Below are 15,342 nucleotides of genomic sequence, written 5' to 3'. Positions count from 1 at the left end.
CACTTGGCCTGGAGGTCAAACCCTCCCTGGAATTAGCTACAACAATCAAGATTTAACTATAAGACTGCTAACAAAGACCACTAGGGGGTGCACCAAGGAAGCATAACAAAATGCGGAGACAAAGAAACAGTACAAAATTGTCAATGGAAGATATAGAGTTCAGAACCACACTTTTAAGGTCTCTCAAGAACTGTTTAGAAGCTGCCGATAAACTTAATGAGATCTACACGAAAACTAATAAGACCCTCGATCTTATATTGGGGAACCAACTAGAAATTAAGCATACACGGACTGAAATAACGAATATTATACAGACGCCCGACAGCAGACCAGAGGAGCGCAAGAATCAAGTCAATGATTTGAAATGCGAGGAAGCAAAAAACATCCAACCGGAAAAGCAAAATGAAAAAAGAATCCAAAAATGCGAGGATAGTGTAAGGAGCCTCTGGGACAGCTTCAAGCGTACCAACATCAGAATTATAGAGGTGCCAGAAGATGAGAGAGAGCAAGATATTGAAAACCTATTTGAAGAAATAATGACAGAAAACTTCCCCCACCTGGTGAAAGAAATGGACTTACAGGTCCAAGAAGCGCGGAGAACCCCAAACAAAAGGAATCCAAAGAGGACCACACCAAGACACATCATAATTAAAATGCCAAGAGCAAAAGATAAAGAGAGAATCTTAAAAACAGCAAGAGAAAGAAACTCAGTTACCTACAAGGGAATACCCATACGACTGTCAGCTGATTTCTCAACAGAAACTTTGCAGGCCAGAAGGGAGTGGCAAGAAATATTCAAAGTGATGAATACCAAGAACCTACAACCAAGATTACTTTATCCAGCAAAGCTATCATTCAGAATTGAAGGTCAGATAAGGAGCTTCATAGATAAGGAAAAGCTAAAGGAGTTCATCACCACCAAACCAGGATTATATGAAATGCTGAAAGGTATCCTTTAAGAAGAGGAAGAGGAAGAAAAAGGTAAAGATACAAATTATGAACAACAAATATGCATCTATCAACAAGTGAATCTAAGAATCAAGTGAATAAATAATCTGATGAACAGAATGAACTGTTGATTATAATAGAATCAGGGACATAGAAAGGGAATGGACTGACTATTCTTGGGGGGGAAAGGGGTGTGGGAGATGTGGGAAGAGACTGGACAAAAATCGTGCACCTATGGACGAGGACAGTGGGTGGGGAGTGAGGGCAGAGGGTGGGGCGGGAACTGGGAGGAGGGGAGTTATAGGGGGGGAAAAAGAGGAACAAATGTAATAATCTGAACAATAAAGATTTAATTAAAAAAAAAAAGACAACAACAGACAAAATTCAGAAGACAGAACTAAGAAGACCAAACTTAGAACACAGAACTTAGGAGACAGGGCTTGGAAGACAGGACCAAGAGAGACAGAGCCTAGGCACAGAACCTACACAGAATGTTCTCTAGAGACAGAAGAACTTCGCTGGAGAGAGTATGCCGGAGGATCCTGGACAGGGACTGGCCTTGGAGCCTGGAGGCGGAGCCTGGCGAGAGAGCATGGCAGGGGATCCTGGACTGAACCTGACTGCGGAGATTGGCAGGAGAGCCTGACTGGAACCTGGTGACTGAGCCTGGCTGGAGAGCCTGGACGGAGCCTGGCTGGAGAACCTAGCAAGACAACATGGACACAGAACCTGGCTGGAGATCCTAAGCAGAACCTCTCTGGAGATCGAGACCAGAACTTGGCTGGAGATCCTGGCTAGGCTGCTGATCAACTGAACGCTGTCTCTGTGTCATTCCTTCTTCGCCGACTCCGTCTACGTCTTTGGGGATCGCTGGACCCGCTGGGGCTGGACCCCGGCAGATGGATCTTAAAAATATCAAGCTAAGAGAAATAAGTCAGACAGAAAAAGTCAAGAACCATATGATTTCACTCATATATGGGGTATAAAACTGAAAGCAACAAATGAACAAACAAGAAAAATAAAACTCATAGACACAGAAAAAAAAAATTGTTAGTAAAGTGTTCTGTAAGAAGAATTATCTGTGAGTCCATGTGTTTTTATTTTTGCTGCTCATAAATTTGGTCTGAGCTCTTGACCCCACGTCAGGTGTCCACCAAAGAGTTGCTGCTGGGCCCTGCAAGGGTGCGCCTCTCCCAGTCTACCCACCTCCTCCCAGTGTACCCCAGGCTGCCAGCCTCCCAGGCCCTATTACCTTCTCCTCCTGTCCCTATCATTCAGGCTACTTTTCCTGAACAATAGGATTTGCCTCACTCTCAACAGGTTTCCCACGCGGGTACCTTTGTGGATGGCGCGCATATCTTCTTCTCGATAGTGGGGCATTCTGTTATGCGTCCATTGCTGGATGCAAGAGAGAGCCCCGAGTCCCAAGAGAACAAAGAATTTATAGGGCTTGGGGTCGGGGGTGGGGGCACACTCTGACCACTGATTTGGCCGATTCTGGTTGGTGGAGTGAGGGCCGGGGTCTAGTGACGCAAGGGCAGGGTGCAGCTAGGGTCTGGTTACACAAAGACAGGGGGGTGGCTAGCATACTCTTGGCCTTGGGCTAGTTTCCCCCGCTTTCCCATTGGCTGAGATAAGGGCAGGCTGAGTAACTGATACATTCTGTGGCTTTCCTAGGAGAGGAGTTAGAGACACAGCTATCAGCTCCGTTCTGTCCCTTCATTCCCCCCTTGTCTTGGAACTTCCGGCTCAATCATGAGACGGACTGAACTATCAACTGAATTACTTTTATATACTTCTTGACAAATTGGACTAGTCTGTTAATAATGCAAGGGCCGAAAGTCAACAGCATGAGGAGGGATACGAGGGGTCTGCCGAGGTCCACTGTCTTCTTGAGGGTGATCTGCAGTGGTTGTGTCTGGTTAGAGGTCACCTTCCACTCAGGCTCCCTCCTGTCCTGGGCACAGAAGGAGCTGGGCTTGTGACCTGGCAGAGACAAACTATAACAAATGGTTTGGTGGAAGGGAAAGAAGCTTTAACAACTTCTATTGAAATAGGATTTTTCTTCTTAAAATTCCTCTATGGCTATAAAAAAGCCAAATCAAGACCAATTTATCTACTGTATTCAATCTGGCCTGATGTTTGCATAAACACAACAAGAATGGTAACTGACTACCTTTGCTGGAATTTCATGATTGAATCTTAATGTGCCCCGTAGGGCCAGGAAGCCAAGCCATCCAGCTGCCATCAGGCCTGCCTGCAGTATCTGCTGTGTTGTGAATCCCTCACCTGTAGCAACTCCACCTGAGCCCACGCTCCAGGCTTTAAGGCCCATCTCAGTAGCCCTCCTACTCGTTGCGGCCCAGAGTGTGTGTGGGTTCCGCAGGGATGCAGAGGCATCCTTATTGCTCCCCTTCTACTCTGACCAACCACCAGTGATGGTAGGGCATGGGCCTGACGCTCCAGCGCCAGCCATCTTCAGGGCTCCCAAGCAGGATACCAGGCTTTTCCTGTGGCACTTTTATTGGCTTCAAGTCTTCAGAGCTCAGACAGGTTTCTTTAAAACATGATACTCCAGTCAAAGTTTCCGGTTAATAAAATCACTACTGAAAACCGGTCTTATTGATTTCATGCAAAGAAATGTATTTCCATGACTTATTAAGCATTGCCAAATTTCAGAGGAATTATATAAGGAGAAAAACATACTGATCTGCTCTAAGATCTTCTGATTTTTCTCGTCAGTCCTTTTTCATGGACTCTTCAGAGTTATAACAAAACAGAAACTGCTGTATTTCTTTTATCAGTTCTTTCTAAGTACTTTGGCATAACTATTTACCCTCTGTTTAGTGAGGCAGAATGTAAGTTATTTACTCTTTCTGACTTACTGGCCTGTACCATTTGATTCATTTTCTTTTAACATTTCTTTTTTTTTTTTCTTATCATGTACACAACTTTTATAAATTTTATACTTTCAAACCAGCCTTTAAACCTTCTTTCTATGTTCTTTAGAAATGCATAACCATGCCTCAGACCTTCTATTCCAAACAGGCTTTTCCCAGTTTTCTACAGTTGAGGTTTTGTGCCACCTCCGACATGGGCATGGTCACACAGGCCTACAAGATAGTATATAGGCTGCCAACTGTCAACTGTCTTTTGATAGAGACTAAAACCTGATGGGTATTCTCCTTTGCCCAGTTGGGCACCTGCCCTCTTGGCAGCTAGACACCCTTTACTTTTGGAGTTCACCCAACATAGTCCCCTTCCAGGATAGCTAACATATAGCTATAGCAATGTTCCTCAGTGTGGGAGACTGGACATTTGCCAGTTACAGTTACATTTAAACCTGTAAGAGAATTGAAGGTTAATACAACATATTAATACAATGAAACATAATATTGGCACGATGGCTGCTTCAGGCAGCTAAATCCTCCGCTACTAAACATGAGGTATGGCAGGGCTATACAAACATTTTAGGGAGGTGACTAAAGTCCACTCTTTGACCTTTCTATATAAGGTAAAATCGTCCTTGTCTTTCTGAAGCCATGTCTATGAAGATGCAGGCATCATCTGAGTCTATTATACAATTTTCTGCAGGTATAGTCCTTTTCAAGTTGGGGTGAGTCCTGGGGTCGTGAACTTCTTTACCCATACCGAGTCCCTAGGCTGGAAAGGATGTACAGAGTTTGAGGTGGCACTGGCAGGGCATTTCGGACAAGCTTATGGGTAGCTTGTAATTTCTGTAAGAGATCACATCCAAGTAAGGGGTACAGGCATTCTGGCATGACCAGAAACGAATGAGTTACCATGTTCTTTCTGAGGTCCACAGTCCTCTTTGATGTCCAAGGAAAAAGGCAGTTTGTCCGGTGGCTCTTAGAACTGGTGTCTTCTTAGATGTTACTGGTCCCATTGGCTCTGTCAAGACTGAATAGGCTGCTCCAGAATACACCAGGAAACTAACTGGGGGTTCTATTTATCTACAAATATTTATACCTAAGTAGACATATAAACATCCACATTTACACCTTTTCAGTGAACAAGTACTTTTACAGTCTTGGGAATTTTGGCAGATAACAGGAACACTGCCCAAGTCCCCCGATGGGGGCCTGACAAGAACAGATGCCGGGGCCTTTGGCTGGGGGGTATAAAGTCTCCATTCTTTCTCTCTCGGCACTGCTAAGGACAGGATCATTGGAGAGGTCTCCTCACCTAGGCAAGGCTGTGCTGAGCCATCTGGGGCAAAAGTGGTTTCTGCTTCCATTTTGGCTAAAAGGTCTCTGTCCATTAGAGGGACCAGGTCAACTGGTAAATATAGGAATTCATGAACCACCTGATGGCCGCCTAACTGACATCGGCGGGGGTGGCAGAACAGTCTGCAGCTGTGGTACCATACCAGTAGCTCCAATAATTGTGACTTCCTATCCTGAGAGGGGAGCTACCTTCTGAGTAACGACCGAGTGCTCTGCTGCTGTATCAATCATAAAGTTCCCAGTATGGCCCCCGATCTTCATTTTGACCATCGGCTCATGGGGGCCCAGTTGGAAAAAGCCCAATCTGTCCTAGTCAGAGTCAGCTGTTGCCAGTCCGAGGAGGTCCGCCTCAGGCAGCTCTGGCCAATAGCGGCTGGGTGGTTTGGATGGCCTTGTCAGCTTCTTCTGGCCTTTACTCTGTCCCTTCTTACACATGCAGCGAGGTTTGGGCAATTTTAAAATTCCTTAACATACATTTTATCATTCATGTTGCAGGGAGGGACCGGGTTGGCTCCTTCTGAATAAAGGAACTAATCAAAATAAGGCTTATTTTCTAACTTCATTTGTCCCTGTGTGTGGACAACAAATGACACTAATCAGATTGACATAAACGATTTAACCTTTGTTTAGGGAGGCAAATGCAAAGCATTTACTCCCAAGTGTCATTGGTTTAGGGAAGATAGGATTTCTGCTCAGTTTCCCTATTTTACTTGTCCCAGCTTACTGGTCTATCATGCATTTAATTTTCTTAAAATGTATTCTGGCACAGGAGAAAGTTGTTTGCTGCACAGAGGCAGCTAACCTCTACACAACTGGGCTCAGACATCTGCCCAGCAAACTGCAGTCTATAAGTTCAATATGCAGCCTCCAGTTCTCCTAACCCAAGGAGGTTTCAGCCAGTCCCTGAGTCAGACTCCTCATTTCTTGGAGAATTTCAAAGTCCTGATGGCTCCCAGGTCCAGGGAGAGTGCCTTTTTGTTAACCCTTAGGGCCCTGCTTTTTGCCTTTTTACCAGTTTCCTTTGTGGCAGAGCAGCAACCAGGCCTCTTTCAAGGGAGTGCACTAGAGGGGGATATCAGCCCCTCCTGTGAGCCAGCTGCTCTGCCTAGGGTCTCGAAGGGGCCCAGCGAGAGAGCGTCCCCCAGCAAATCCCAGAAGCCACTGCCCTTTTGCAGTGGTATGGACTCAAGCAGGGGTTCACTGGATGTAGCCAGCAGCGAAGCACTTGCTGGCTTCTGCCTGCAGCTGCTCGCGCCCGCCCACAAGCTCTGCCCTGCAGCACGAGCTGCATCTTCAGCTCCAGCCCCTCCGCGTTCTCCAGCTTAGCCTGCACCTCGGTGCCCGCCAGCAGTTGCTGCAGCTCCTGTAGGCTCTCCTTGACTGCGCGCACGCCTCTTCTCCACCAGGGGCTTCCGGGCCTTGCGGGCAACTCAGGCATTCAGCCCCTCCCTTCTTTGATCTGGCTCTCAGGGGCTGAGTCTGCCTGGCAAACAGTTCTAAATCACCAGGGGGGCTGCGGATTCCAGCTTTGTTCCTCCTCCACTTTTCTAGCAGGAGTTTAGTTGTTTTTTCCTTTTTTTTATTATTATTCTTAGAAACCTTAATCCTTTAATGATTACCAAAAGTGAACACTAAGCAATTTTAGATTAATATTTATGAACATATTTTAAATGTACTTTTAGTCTTAAGATATATCTAGAACTTTTGTGATAAAACTAAGAACAGGTATCGGTCTGATTCAGCATTGGAGGGGTTAAAAGAATAAACCAGGGCAGAGAAAGACTGTGCTTACAGTTATTTTTTGTAACCTTGAAGTTCATTGATCAGACCTGTTAGGTTTTCAGCCAGCAGCATAACTGCCAACCCCCCCGCCCCACTTCTCTCAGCCCAGGCTACTTTTCCTCACAGATTATTTTTCTCTTTTACTCCTTTGTAAGCAATCTCAGAACTAAGCAATCTTGGAATTACAGCGATTTACAACCCAGGTAAGAGCAACTGATAGACAGAAATGTATATTAACTACGTGGGCTGATTCCTTCTGTAATGGTGAGCAAAAGACTCTGAGAACTGCTAGAGATTCTTGCAGTCCATCGCGGGTCCAGTCCAAACGTTCCGCCAGATGAATTAACAGAAATGCAAAATAAATCAAAGTAACTTTCACTTCACACAGACTAGTAATGAGCAGCAAAAATAGACAAAACATTCGTATTCACACTCTCTCAGTAGACTAGCCCAGACTGGAGCTGAGCATATAAACAAAACAATGTCCAACTCCCAAGACAGGCATGGGGGCACTCCTGGTACCCATGTCCCAGAACAGAATTCTCGACCAACGTTTTGGTGAGAACCTACCGGAGGAGTTAAGACTGCATCCAGCCCCCCCTCTCGGTAGCAAATTGGCTACTCCCACACAAACAAACAGCTGTTTACTCAGGCTTCCTCAATGTTTCAGCATTCATTCAGCAAAGGCATTTAGCTACCACAACACAGTTTTTCTCAATTCAATCCTAATCTTAAACTTTTAGCTGGCAAGTCAAATTTTCAGTATTTTTCAATCAGTAACATGTTTAAGAATAAACTTCAAAAATGCAAGACATAAGTTTTTTATCATTTGAATTCAGTAAGCTTCAAGGTCCCAAGTTCCCAGCAGTTCTGGAAAACCACACCTGAGGCTGGCAAGCAGGTTTGGCCCAGCCCTTGACTTTAAAACGACCATAATGCTTAAAGGAGTAGTTTGAGTCTGTCCCATAACGTCCGTCCAGTAAGTCCACAGAAAACAGAAAAAAAAAAAATACAAACACAGACAAATACAGTCTTCCAACTCTATGGAAGCAAAACCAAAACAACCTTCCGACTCAACGGAAGCAAAACTACAGATTAGATGATGGCCATGCACCACTCGTCTCAGATTGAGGGGTTTCTCGGCCCCTCCAGATGGAGGATTGGGGCATCCCCCACCTCCTCCCGCCTGTGGCCCCCCAGTGCGTCCACCTAGGCCTTTACGGGCAATACAGATTTCAGAAGTGAGCTCACACAGGACAGAACATGCAGAATAGAATAGACAACACACAGACACTTACCGGGGTCAGTCAGACTCTCCGGATCGGGGTCCCTCGTGAGTCTTGGGGGTCCCGGACGAGCCCCCAAATGTTATGCCCAGATTTCAAGATCCCCCAAGACAGACCACCAGGGAGCCGAGTCTGATGCAAAAGCATAGAGTCTTTTATTCAAGCCTGGAACTTGGTCCCCCCTCCCCCCGGCTCCATTGCTGGATGCAAGAGAGAGCCCCGAGTCCCAAGGGAACAAAGAATTTATAGGGCTTGGGGTCGGGGGTGGGGGCACACTCTGACCACTGATTTGGCCGATTCTGGTTGGTGGAGTGAGGGCCGGGGGCTAGTGATGCAAGGGCAGGGTGCAGCTAGGGTCTGGTTACACAAAGACAGGGGGGTGGCTAGCATACTCTTGGCCTTGGGCTAGTTTCCCCTGCTTTCCCATTGGCTGAGATAAGGATGGGCTGAGTAACTGATACATTCTGTGGCTTTCCTGGGAGAGGAGTTAGAGACACAGCTATCAGTTCCATTCTGTCCCTTCACTCTCAGGCCACTGTACCCAGGACTGGTGGGGGAGTCCATGACTGCCACTCTGAGACATCTCAGAAAAGGAAAACAGTTCTCCATGGCAGAAAGTCTAGGGCTTCTGAAGCCCCAACTTCCCTCTGCTTTTCGCACCTCCTGAGCTGAACACGAGCTCTCTAGCCAACCACCTTAAGCCATACATTCAAGCAGAGCAGTTTGGCAGTTTACCATCTCCTCTCCGAATCATAGTAACCAAGCAATGGCCTCTGACATCACTACCCCTACGCATAGAGCCTTGAGGTCAAAGGTAGCCAGAGCACATGTGCAAAGCCCAAATATCTCAAATCTCAGGACTACCTTGGTGGGTGTGTCTCCCTGGTAAAAGCTCCCACCACAGCACCAGAGGGTGGCGGTTCCATAAGTGGTCAAGAGCATGAACTAAAGTTTCAGATTAGATCCCTGGTCCCAAGTTAGGGGCATGCATGCAAGGGGCAGTCAATTCAAGTCTCTCTCATGTCTATGTTTCTCTCAATCTCTCTCTCTCTCTCTCTCTCTCTCTCTCTCTCTCTCTCTCCCTCTCTCCTACCCCTGCTCCCTCCAGTACTTTCCTTCCAAAAAGTAATAAATAAATATTTAAAAATTTAACAAATGCAGAAAATATCCTCAGTGAGGAATAACAAAAATAAAAATTAAAAGATATATATCAGTGATTGCCTGTGGGTAGGTCTGGGTTCTGCTCAAACATCCCTGGGAGTTGGCCAAGTATTTCCAGAGGCTTGTAACAGTTAATCACCCAGTGAAAAAGCAGTCTTTGCCTAAGAACAGAGCTAGGGTGGTGTGAAACTTAAGGATACTCAAGGAATTATGTCCCAGGAAACTCCCCTTAAAAGAAAATCTCTGCAACCAAAGCACTTGTATGCTTGCATAGAAGCATTACCAATGGACACAGACACTAGAGGGGTGAGAGCAGGTGCTGGGGGGTGGGAGTGGCCAGGGAGAAGCCAATGGGGGGAAAATAATATTGTAATAGCTATGTACAGTCCGGGGGGTGGTACTTCAAAGATCAGGGGAACCACTCTGTAAAGTATAAGATTGTCTAACCACTATGTTGTACACATGAAACTAATCCTATATAATAAAATGGTAAAATGCAAATAGACTGAGCAACAGAACAAGTGCACAATCAGTCACTATGATATGCGGGGACCACCAGGGTGCGCCACCACAGGCGGCAGAATGCAGAACATCGGTGTGTTAGCCAAGGCGGGACGGTGGAACCGGTCAGTGGGGCACCAGACCAAGGTGGGGTGCTGGTCACTGTCATCAGGGTGAGCCTCTGGTACTTACTGAAAATTCTTTGCTCCCACATGTTGTGGTCCTACCTATTGCTCGCACCTGCTATTGGCATTTGCCCCACTCATACCTGCTGCCGGCACCAGGCACCTCCCGAATAGCTTGGAGTCGTCAGCGGGTGTGTGTGGCATCTGATAACCGAAATGAAAAGTAACAGGAACCAGCACTGCACAAAATGCTCCAGAAAAATGTGGAAGTTTGGCAAATACATCTTACAGCAAGACAAATACATAGGTTTTAATTTATTTTTCTGAGACCATTTACTGCCATTTTCTCTTTGTTGCTTGAGTAGTTCACAAAATTGCTTGGAAATGGAAGCTCAGAAGTTGAGTGCCTGGACCTTCAGCAGAAATTGCTGCTGGTGATGGATTCCCCACTGAGGGATGAGTGCCTTCATTGGGAAAGGAACAACTAACAAAACCAACAACCAATTCTGAGGCCAAGCCTGTGTCACTCAGCCTAGCTAGACCAACTGGTTTTGGTGTGTGTGAATGGTGTAAACTATGATCACCAAGCATTTGCCTCCTACATCAGCCCAACTAGAAATTATCTATTGTCCCTTATTTTCTCCTCAAAGTTACAGGAGAGGCTCTCTGTAGTGACCTGTGACGAGAAGGGTCTGATAGTTCCTGATGCAGCCTACATAACTCATAATATAGGCTCAAAAGTCAAACCATTTTAAGTAACTTTGCTATGTCCCAGAACAAAGCTCTAACATTATTTTAGAAATTAAAAATATCCAGCACCCAACAAAGTTCAGAATGTGTAGTCTACCAGGCATGTAAAGAAGAAGGAAAATAGAACCCATAATAAGAATATTTAATTTATAGTGATTACTCATGTGATAGTATGCAGAATAATAAAAAAGTTATGAATGGGTTCCATACATTCAAGACATAAAAGAAAAATTTAATATATTAAGAAGAGGACTAAAACATATAAAACAAGACCTTAATCAAACTTCTAGAGATGAAAACTAGTGCATTAGATGAAAACTATACAGGGTGGGTCTGATAAGGAGACATCCATTTTAGCGACTGAGTAAGGCTGGTTTTGGATTTCCATCTGAAATAACTAAAAAGAAAAAAGGAAAGAGGTGATACAATTATTTTCAAGACATTGAACATTAGGAAAAATATAGGAAATAAACAAGGTGAGTTCTACAATTGTCTCACCTGCCTTGGGAGATTTTGAAGGTAGAGGATGAAGGAGAAAGAAGTCAGGTAGAGCCAAGTGGTGTCCCCAACTAGAGTAGATATAGCTTAAGGTCTGGAAAGACCAAAGGAACAGAACTTCACTGAGAGGAAACCCTACTGATATTTCTAGTATCTTCTAGAAATATTCAGCAGAGTTATGATCAGAATATGGATTTTAGAAAGTAGTGCACATAAGACTGACGAAAAGGGACAGATGCAAAGACTGAGAAACAGCGATCAGGCTATCAATTCCCAGAAGGAAAGTAAGGGAGGGAGAGGGTAAGGGGAACAGATCATCCGAAGGACTTGTATACATGCATATAAGCCAATCCAATGGACATGGACAACAGGGGGATGGGAGCATGAGTGTGTGGGCGGGGGGGGGGAGGTTGGGGGTTAATGGGGGGAATGAGGACACATTTGTAATACCTTAACTAATAAAAAAAGAGAAAGTAGTGCGGGGGGGGGGAACATTCAAAATCATTACAGGGGAGTGCACGCAGCATTCACAAAGGGTCATGAATAGTGAGTGTCTGCTCCCATAAGCCAGATTTGAAAACCTTGCAATTTACTTCGTTGTTGGGGAGATTATTCAGAAGGGTGAGCAGTGGGGTGAAACTCATCCCAGATTAAAAGTTTCTCTGGTCCAATATACTAGTTCTAGATAATTAAAGATTACTGAAAAAAAATTCTATTCAATTTCTTTTCCAAAATGTAGGAATGCAAAGTAATGTTAATATATGCAATAAAAAATTATCAAATATTCACAACAGCAGGAACATACGCCCCAAATGAGTAAAAGCAATCAGGACAATAAACTAAGGTATAAAAAAGTATACTTAACTCTACAATGCCTAAATAACCAAAAAATGTACAGCTAATAATCCAAAAACATATAGGAAAAAAGAAGACAAATAGCAAGAATATAGATTTGTAATGATATCAATAAGCTCCTTAAATGGTAATTAGTTTAAAAACTTCTTGAAAATCTAAGATTGTCAAAATGAATAAAAAGTCATAATTCAATGATATGCTGATTTAAGTATAGTATATTATAGATAAAAAAGAAAACTAATGATAAAAGGAATAGAAAAACAATAAATAGAATCAATAAACTTAAAAATTAGTTATTGAAAAGATCAACAAAATTGATAATCCTTTAGATAGATTGACTAAGAAGAAAGAGAAAAGACTCAAATTCCGAAAGTCAAAAATGAAAGAGGGGGCATTGCTGCCACTTTTGAGAAATGGAAAAGATGATAAGGGAAGATGATGAACCACTGCATACATACTAATACAATTAGATAACTGAGATAAAATGAGCAACTTTCTAAAGAGAAATGATGCCAAAAGGCACTAAAACAGGTGAATACAAGTAAGTGTACAAATAGAGACTGAATTACTAATTTAAAAACCATCTCATCAAGTTGAGCCCAAACTAAATAATTTCAGTGAATTCTACCAAATACTTAAGAATGAATGTCAATTTTTAAGAATTAGTTCCAGAAAACATACTAATAGGGTGCACTTAACCACTCATTTGATGAGGCGAGTATTACCCTGAAGCCAAAACTACACAAAAAATACAACAGTAAAAGGACAAAAAAATATTTCTTATGATTATAGACACAAAAATTCTCAACAACTGCTTTTTATTCACCATGTACCTCTGTGCATTTAGATAAGTTAAATCAAATATATTTCCTGTGTTAGGAGCTTCTTGGGCTACAATGGCAGGTTACAAGAAAAGGGGATTTACTGGGTCAAATGGGAGTGCTATTTTTAATCTTTTGAGGAAACTCCATAGTGGTTCCTTTTTCTCCACATCTTCATCAGCATCTGTTGTTTGTTGACTTGTTGACGTTAGCCATTCTGACAGGTGTGAGATGGTACCTCATTGTTTTGATTTTCAACTCTCATGTGTCTCTCAGCCTTCTGTATGCCCACTTTTGAAAAGTGTCTATTTAGGAATATATCCCAAGAAATCAGTAACACCAATCAGAAAGGATATATGCACCCCTATGTTCATAGCAGCACAATTCACCATAGCTAACATTTGGAAACAGCTTAAGTGACCATCAGCAGATGAGTGTAGTAAAAACCACTGGTGCATCTACACAATAGGATACTATGCTGCTGTGAAAAAGAAGGGACTCTTACCATTTGCAACAGCATGGATGGAACTGGAGAGCATTATGCTAAGCAAAATAACCCACTCGGAGGAAGATAAATATCACACAATCTCACTCATTTATGGAATATAATGAACAACACAAACTGATGAACGAAAATAGAGCCAGAGTCATTGAAGCATTGAACAGACCATCCAACCTAAGAGGGAAGGCAGGGGAGGGGATGGTAAGAGATCAACTAAAAGACTTGTATGAATGCTATGGAACAGACAGTAGTGAGGTGAGGGCATGTGCTGGGGGACAGGAATGGCTGGGGAGGGTTCAATAGGTTGGGGGGAAGGAGACATATGTAATACTTTCAACAATAAAGAACTTAAATTTTAAAAAAAGAAAAGGGGATTTTCACTTGTACATAAGTTATATTACAGATTTGGAATACAAGCTGAGACATGGCAAGTGGTAAAATAGACTACATATTATGCAATCAATTATACTTATATTTTCTGTCAAGAATTAAAAGAATTTGTTTTTAAGTTTAGGAACATTAATCTGTTTAACAAGAAAAGCTAGAAGAAATGTTCTACATGGCTGACTGTATTATTTGGGGCTATAACAGATTAAATGTTTTGGGGAAATGTCCAAAAACCCCAAGGAACAACACCACCAACAGATCCACAGAGAGGTAAAGGAGTTCAACAACAAAAAAAGAAAAACTATACTTTTTTGAAATATTGAAAGTTTCAAACATTCATGGGCTCTTCTGTAAGATGGAGACAGTAATAGTATCTATGTATTACCTATTGAAGTATACTATACTGACAGGAAACTTTAAAAATTAAACATTTATTAACGCACAGGAAAAAAAACACACCAAAATAAACCAAATTCTGCAACATATAAAATAGGTTATAAACCATAACTTATGAGATTTTTCCAAAAAATGAAAGGTTGATTTAACATTTCTCCCTAGAAATTTACTGTGATTAAAGTTGTATTGCTTAAAGCCACTCTGTTTGTAGGAGTTTTTTAAGTCAACAATCACTAGGAAAGGAATAAATGGTCTCAATGTTACTTTGTTCAATAAAGTTCTTGTTTTATATGATATAGGCATGATCGCTATAGTACCTGGGCAGTTGAATCAATAGCACTCTTTAATTTAATAATAGATTTGAAAATTATTCTGTTATTATTTGTTAAGATAATTTCTATTAATGACTGCATATTAATGTTTTGCATGGAGCGGTTCAACAGTTTAGTTCAAAGTATTACTATAATAAATACTGTTATAATGAACATTATAATGTTAATGTTTCTTATGGAATTTCTGATAATTTCCTTAGAATAAACTCCTAAAACTATATTTATTGGATTTTTTAAAAGTATCATTTTAGGCTTTTTGTGTAATGTCCTCATTAATACTATCAGGGTCAAATGAGAGTGTCAATATTTATTCACTCTTTCTGACAATACTGTTTCTCTTTTTCCCCTCAATTGTATAAGTCATATGTAACTGGTCATCATTGTTTTCCCCTACATTTACCAGATTATCAGTAATAAAATTTAAAGTAGAATAAAAAGTGTAATTTGTTTACATTTATTAAAATGTTTGCTTACTCTTTCTATACACCAAATGGTCAAGCTCATATAGACCCCTTGTTCATGATTATATCTATGTTCATGTTGAAAAGAACTAATGACATGTCCCTACCTTATAGGGTTTATAATCTCATTGTGAGTCACAATCTAGTTACTATTTAATAAACAACAATTTCTAGGTTCTATCCTGAAGTATTTTACATGCGTTTTTTCACTGAAACTTTTTATGGGAAGTTATCTGTTTTATAAACCAGAAAATCACAAAGCTTAAAAGTAAGAGACCATTTAACTGATT

The sequence above is a fragment of the Myotis daubentonii genome, chromosome 1 (assembly GCF_963259705.1).
Source record: "Myotis daubentonii chromosome 1, mMyoDau2.1, whole genome shotgun sequence".
Lineage (NCBI taxonomy): Eukaryota > Metazoa > Chordata > Mammalia > Chiroptera > Vespertilionidae > Myotis > Myotis daubentonii.
Note: the sequence above shows the minus strand (reverse complement) of the source record.